We start from the raw sequence: 6,290 nt of genomic DNA, 5'->3' as shown, positions 1-6,290 counted from the left end.
ACTTTTGGGATCTGATCGTATCCAGTGGAGTCCACGTTGTCTGGCACTCTGGCGGTGATTTTCCGCTTTTGTATTTTGGTTTTTTTTGTTTTTTCCGTTATAGAAAAACATAAGCTGATAAGCTGCAATCAATGGCGAGGATTAATTAATTTTATTTTACTACCAGTAAAAAAGAAAGGAGATTATCAGAGAAATGTTAATTAATTTTTGATTGTTCCACCAACTGAAATAAGTAATTAAGACTCTATTCCGTTAAGAACTTTTCGTTTTTTTTTTTGCGTTTGTTAATTTTGCGTCAAATTTTTATGAATTATTGATTTGTTTCATCGAGACGAAACGGATTGAAAAAGAAAAATTTTGACTTTTATCCAAATATTTTGAAGAATAACCACTTTTAAGCAAAAAAAAAAAAAAAACCAACAAAATATTTGGGTAAAAATCATAACTTTTTACTTTTTCGATTCGTCTTGACGAGATGAATCAGAAAACCAAAAAAATGAGGTGCAAAACTAACAGACGTGAAAAAAAATCGAATAAGAACAAAATCCAAAAAAGTCCTTGGTGGAACGGGGTATTATCTTTCAAATAAGTACTTATTTTTTGAATTATAGGTAATGCATAGTGAGAGAATAACCTAACTTGTAAAGTGAAAAATACTAAGTATTTAAAAAACAAAAACCTTAGCAGAACAAAACGGAGCGTTAAGCATATTTTTAGTACACGTTATGCATTTACTTGTTTTGTATTTGTAAGACGATTAGTTTGGCTTTGTCCAAGTTCTTTGTAATGATCTCCGTTATGCAAGTGCCGCTGGACGTTTATCAATACAATCTTCTCACTTTTGACAAAAAAAAAAAAAATGGTTTGGTTAATTAAGGACGTAAAGTGAAGCTTGGAAGTAATGTTTTTGGTAAATTACCTTGAAAAAGCTAAAATGATTTTTTAAAGCATAGTTGCTTAACTTTATTATGGTCTTCGTCTTTAAAGAATAATATAAACGAGGACTACTTTCACTAAACGAACACCCAATGCTCAATAATATACTATTGGTCATCGATATAATTTTCCTATTCAAATTTAATGAAATTACCTCTATTTAATACTCCCTCTCCACCATATCAAGTCTCTATAAATGAATAACCAAGGGCACTTTGTCGGGTGGTTAATTAAGACCTAAAATTTAAGAGTTCATTAACTGTAGGCCTTAGTTTCGAAACCTCATAGATGCTATAAAGTATAAACTATTATGGGGTCCATGCGGAAGTTTGCATCAGCTTAAAATAGTTCCTTGTTTATAAATGGTTGGATTGGTCTTCAAAAAAGATTAGTCAAAGTACAAATTGGCTTAACCCATACATTCTTGAGTTACAAAAATTATCCGATTTTAAGTCATCGATGAGATGGTCGATAAGCCTGTATGTTAACACAAAACGGATAATCAATTTTTTTTAAGAAAAAGATCGTTGTTATTGATATAAAAAAAAGTTTCGAGGATCAAATCACAAAAATAAATACAATATATTAAAAAACACAAATGGAGGAGCACCCGACTCAACATAATAACTCCGGTAGACAATCCTCGTCCCCACATTTATTGGACTCATTCTGTGGTGTCTTATCGCGTTGGATTCTGGAATATTCATGTGGTGAGGGATTTGGATAGGGACGTCCGAAGGTTTTGTACATTGCCTACTTTATACCAACAAAGTTTTTTGTCTTAGTATATAAAGGTTTAATAAAGTTTGAGGGGTGAGTCACTTTGCCAAAGTCTGACATAAAATAAACTTCTGCTAAATAAGTTATTAGGTTTTTTTTTTTATTTAAATTTTTTTTGCATTTATTAATTTTTTTATCAATTTTTGAAGGATTATTGCTTATTCATGACAAGAGTAATTTAAAAAGTAAAAAATTTCGATCGAAATTCAATTTTTTTTAATAAAGACGAAAAAATTGGCTTATTGGCTTGTTTTTGTCTTTATTAAAAAAAATTAGGTTTCGATCGTAATTTTTTACTTTTTGACGAAAAACAAACAAACGTGAAAAAAATTTAAATAAGAACAAAAAAAATAAGCCACTTGATTTATTTAGCCGAACGGCCAAAATCTTTCACTAACCATTTTTGTAAGTGGAGAACTGGAGATGGTACTTGGGGTACGCACTGTAGGGGTGTAGTGCATCGAGCGCACGATTCGAGCCGTGCATCTCGGCTCCTGCAGAATCGAGTCGTCCATTGTCGGAATGAAATTTCAACCAATAATAGTCAAGATAGATGGCTCGGATCGTGAATTGTACCTATGTAGTGCACTTCTGCATTACAGGACCCCGGTTGAGTGGATATGTTTGGAATATTAATTTTATTTTGAAAATCACAATCAAGAGTATGTGTTGGCATGCATGAATCCAGATACTGAGGATCTGGAGACTTTTTAAGACTACTTTAGTAGTACAGTCCTATTCTTAAAGCACGGTGGAAAAGGAAAATCGACCTAACCACAAGGGAAGAATATTCAAATGATCCCCGACCAGATGGTCAATAATTAGTTCTTTTGTTTGTTAAGTCTAGTGATAATCTCTAATTAATAGTAGTAAAATTTACGATTCTTTCTGTTGGACTCTGTCTTCGATCCGGAAAAAATCTTCGGTGCATGAAAGTTGATATATCTCTATCTATACATTTTCAGACATAGAATATATCATGTCTCAAAAAAAAAAAAAAAAAAAGATTTAGAATCATCTCTCTAGCTATTGTATTCATTATTATACTATAAACAACTATAAAGCTTGGGTGGTTCTTTTAGCGCACTCCATCGTGCATGTGTTCAACCACGTACGTAAAACCACTTCTTCTTCTTTATATCTTTAACCACGTAAAACCACTTCTTCTTCTTTATATCTTTTTAAAGGTTCAAATGAAATTGTTTTCTTTAAGATTATTAGTTGAGGTACGTGCAAGCTAGTTCGGACATCTAATTATAAGAAAAATTGTTGAAAGAACTTAAAAAATATAGAGTTGGAAAATGGCATAGGGGGCAAGAGTCTTTTTTTTTTTTTTTTAATAAAAGAATCATAGGGGGAAGAGATTGAATACTGCACTTTGAATGGGAGACATTAATTAATAAGTTTAGAATCACGAACAAAAACTTACACATACATATTCATAATAGGGGTGGGACCCACATACACTGAATGTGTTCAATATGCATGGGTCTCATCCCTTGTGAGTGTGTGTTTATGCATGCGTTTGTGTGTAATTGTAGTATTGTTGGACGTTAATTAGAGGCCCTACCACTAAACTTAGCTCTACTAGTCCAAGTCAATGGTCCCGATTAAAAGTCATCGTTTTGCACCGTTACCAACTTCATTAACCCTTTTTTTTTATTTAAAAAAAAAAAGATAAAAGAAAGGAAAGGAAGCCAAGATAGAGCTGTTTTTTTGTTTTTTCCAAGGATGGAGCCGGGGTCTAGTAGGGGCGGCCGCCACGGCAAGAATTTAAAAAAATGCAATTATTGTACTTAAAAAAAATTGTATCCCCAACTTATATAGACTCGCAACCGATAGATTTTTTTTCCTTATTTTTTGCTATATACTAGTCCTAAATCCTCTAATTTTTTTCTCAAGAAAGAAGACCCAAAATAGTATTCCAAAACTAAATTTAATAGGCCAAAGTGAAATAATATAAAGGATGAGATCTAATTAAGGGAAAAAAAATCCACACTTCAACCTAAAACAACTTAACCTAAACAATTAAACAAGTTAACCAAAATCAAAACAGTTGACACTGTGCACGACTTAGCAGTAGTGAATTTCTCATTTAGTGGACTTCTAAATTTCCAATGCCGGCACTGTGCAATAGTGGACTTCTGAAAAATTAAAAAATCATTTATTATTTGGCGCTTTGTGTGAATTTCTCAAACTCAATTGAAAAATGGTTAGTCTTCTTCAATTTTTCAATATTCAATTCAACTTAGAGAGCAGATAAAAAAATTATTCAAGTTAGAAAAATTATCAAATGTTTTAAATCCCTTATTGAGTTTGTATTGATAAATAGACGGTATTTGCACTGTATAAAAAAAAAAAATCCCTTATTGAGTTTTTCCTAGAGTCAATGACTATTCATATTTCAATGCATCTTTTTATTTTTTTAATATATATTTCGCCACTGCTAGAAAAAAATCCTGGCTCCATCCCTGGTTTTTCAATCCCTTTGTTTCTTTTCTTGTACCGGAACCTTTTTGTGTCCATTGTAATTGTTTCGTTGTTAACATATATGTTTATGTTTTTTCCTAAATAAAAAATTTAAAGATAACGGCATGCACCAATTTTTTTATTTTTTTTTTAAGATAACAGGATTAAGATAGTTATGAGGTGGTCGTGATTCTCTCCCTACGGAGAGATATCTGCCCAGTTCAACACACACATGCACAAAGTCCACATAACATGCCAAGTTCAACACACATTCACAGAGTCCAAATTATCGGCCAATTACTGTGGCTTTCCTCTAATTAAGTACGCTTTCTCCAGTTGCTGTTGCTTGACAAAGATGATTTTTAGAATGGACTAATACAATTGTTTTTTAATTAAATTTTTAAACATTTTTCTAATGCAAAAATCATGCCGTGTCGGGGGACAAGGATTACCAATTAGGGTTGACCACATTACTAAACTCCTCATAACTTGTTGGAAGAAATTAAATGATAGTAACAGTAAATGTTTTTATAATCCACCTTGAAAAGGATTGATTTAATTTAATTAGGAGAACAAATTATTAATTTGGACTGGCTCAAAGCAACAATTAATAATGGGTCGTTTTATTAGTCTCTTTCTTCCATGTTAGTTTAATTTGACTTAATTAAATTGTTGGGAATCAGCATTAGTCTCTTTCTTGACGTTTGTATTGACTCCGATTCAAAAACGTCATTTCACAACTTGTTCTTGTAAATTGTTAGGAATCAGCATTAGTCTCTTTCGGACGGACGTTTAGCTATTAAGATCAAACAAAGTCAGTAGCTCAATTAATCCTAAGATGTACTTTTATTAAACTATTTTAATTATTTAATTTGCAGGACTCACATTTGCTGATTTGAGTCATCAAAAAATCCAAGACGAGCACGTTCGGCTTTCATTTGGCGGTAATAACTTATAGTGCTTCGAATCAGTGAATGATCTGAATCACCTAGGTGGGATATCCCCTGACAACTGCAAGCTACGATCTTGATCGTTGATGACGAAGAAAGCCGTATAGAAAAGTATTTGTCTTGGCCATTCTTGTGTCGTACGGACGTATGACTATTACAGTAAGATTTATCAGCAACCTAAGAAGTCATTGTCGAACTATTTTGTTACGGAGTATTTAATTTGCAGAACTCACATTTGAGTAAACAAAAAAATCATTCGGCTTTGACTCAGCGGTGCTTTTGTGAGAGCCCACTAGGCAATTTTTAGGGAAAATGACAGCCCAGGACGTATTTTGATAATTAATACCCTCCAAGGACAAACTAAAAACATTTGTTAATTCTGAAAATGTCCTTAACGGATATTAATTATCAAAACACGTCATTTTCCCCAATTTTTATCCAAGACGAGCACTTTCCCATAATAAGCCCACTACACGATTTTGTCCAAGCCCAATGCCCCACAATGCCGTCTTGCTAATCAGATGCTGTGTGCCAGAGGCTGATCCCTTTTGAGATCACAGGTTTGGAATCTCTATCCATCACGTACAAGCAGAGTTTTGTCGAGCTCGAGTTAGGTTCATTTACTACATGAGCCAAAAATTTGAACTCGAGTTCGGCTCGAGTCTTGACGAGCCGAGCTGAGTCATTTATTAAACGAGCCTCTTTAATTGAGCCAAGCCTCTCTTAACTAGCCGAGCTTTTGTCGAACGAGCCGAGTGGAAAACGAGCCAAGCTCAACTCGGCTCGTTTATTTTTCTACCACACACACTCACACAAACACTTTACACACCCGAAAAAGGATATCACGCTCGCGATGGTCTTCGAATAGAACCCTTTGGCCTAACTTTTTTGTATGCTCTTTTTGTTACTATTTTCTGTTAGTTTTTAACTTACAACATTTCATTCTTCTCGATAAAAAGAATCCGTAAATCATAAAAATACCCACCAAAGTTGAAAAAAATTCATATAGGACAGGCAAAAAAGACCGAAAAAGATAAGTCTTTACGACTTTACCAAAAAGTCAGGACAAACAAAGATATCACATCCCCGATGGTCCTGGAAATTCTGGAATAGAAACATATTATAACTAAAATATGTTTTCCCATTTTTCTCAGC

Source organism: Rhododendron vialii, chromosome 10a, assembly GCF_030253575.1.
Source record: "Rhododendron vialii isolate Sample 1 chromosome 10a, ASM3025357v1".
Lineage (NCBI taxonomy): Eukaryota > Viridiplantae > Streptophyta > Magnoliopsida > Ericales > Ericaceae > Rhododendron > Rhododendron vialii.
This window is presented reverse-complemented; position numbering follows the sequence as displayed.